The 1,500-nt window shown below is 26.3% G+C and overlaps 1 non-coding gene across 1 annotated transcript; it reads left to right on the top strand.

Annotated features, from left to right (window-relative positions):
• Positions 1–939: 939 nt before the first annotated feature.
• Trnae-cuc (transfer RNA glutamic acid (anticodon CUC)) lies at positions 940–1,011 on the top strand. The gene has a single exon. It is a non-coding gene; the product is annotated as a tRNA-Glu (tRNA).
• The last annotated feature ends 489 nt before the right edge of the window (positions 1,012–1,500 follow it).

The raw sequence follows: 1,500 nt of genomic DNA, 5'->3' as shown, positions 1-1,500 counted from the left end.
AAGCAATCTACTTCAAACTTTAACAGTTTAATCTTTATACAATAACAAAAAACATAACTTGTGAATTTAAAAATTAATAGTAAAATTTTTTTTTTTTGTAAAAACAAGACTATTTTTTTTTTTTTTTATAAAATTTTTATTTATTTTAAATATCTAAATTCATATGTAAATTTTTTACTTGTAATGTAAGGAACATTTTCTAAAATTTGAAGAAGATTGCTTGAAAAATGAAGTAGGAGATAGATTTTTAATAATTTTTCTAATTTCCGAGAAAATTGACCCCAAAAATTTGCGGCCCAAAAGTTTTAATTTAGTAGATTTTTTGAGAAAAAAAATTGCGCACCCCCTAACCAAAATACCACGCTACGCCACTGATATGCACTAAAGTTTAAATGTAATCAACAGTAATATGTTATATTTTTTCGAATTGTATAAAGGTAGATCATGTTTTAGTTTAAATAGTTTTCTAGTTGAAGAGAGTGATTTTTAAAAGTAGATTAGTAATATATGTTTTACTCTAGCTAAATAAAATAAAACGTTACTATGCAAACAAACATTATTTGAAAAGCAAGTTTAAATGTTTCAGAAAAATTAAGTAATACACATAGTTTAAGACAATTCAAAACACAAATACAGTATTTCAATTATTGAGCATAATAGAGTAATAATGAAATAAAAACTTTTACACATTAAATATGTATTAGACAGTGAAAGTGGTTAGAACTTCAAAAACTTTATCTTGATGTATTTGAGAAAAGTTTAATTAAATTAAACAAAAGTTCTATAGAAGCCATTTAAATAAAAATAATCTTTGCTAAAATGTTTTAATTAAAGCTTACTTTTTTCAGTTCAAAGTATCGTATAAAACAATTCACTTAAAACACTCTGCATGCGAAAAAACATAGGATTATAAACGTGAAAAGTTGTTTGTAGACGTCCTCCCAGGTGGTCTAGTGGTTAGGATTCGTGGCTCTCACCCACGCGGCCCGGGTTCGATTCTCGGTCTGAGAACATTTTTTAATATGTTGAAATAGACTACGTTTAAAATTAATTTCTTTAATATTTTCTACGTTATAATGAAAACTGTGAACTTAATTATAAAAGTTGCGGATGCTTTCGTTAACATATTTCATTAAGAACTTTAATATAGCGGTTCATTAATTACTACGTGACTAATTGGACTTATGTGAACGCAAAAAATATATACTTAAACTGTTTTGAGCAGTATAGAATTTTAAAAAAGAAGACAGTAATACTTAAACAAATTAGACAATTTAAAATAGTGACTTATGTTTTACTATTTTAAGCACAAAGTTTAAGAAAATTAAAAAAAAACAGCTTTAATGCTAAGTTTTAATTAAACAAAAAGTCTTATTATCAAAAGTTAAGGAAAACACCCTTTATTAAAAGTTAATAACAAAAGTCGTCCTTGGGTGGGCTCGAACCACAAACCTTTCGATTAACAGTCGAACGCGCTAACCGATTGCGCCAAGAAGACTC

This window comes from Thalia democratica, chromosome 2, assembly GCF_965202585.1.
Source record: "Thalia democratica chromosome 2, ktThaDemo2.hap1.1, whole genome shotgun sequence".
Taxonomy (NCBI): domain Eukaryota; kingdom Metazoa; phylum Chordata; class Thaliacea; order Salpida; family Salpidae; genus Thalia; species Thalia democratica.
Note: the sequence above shows the minus strand (reverse complement) of the source record. Positions and strands in the feature narration are given on the sequence as shown.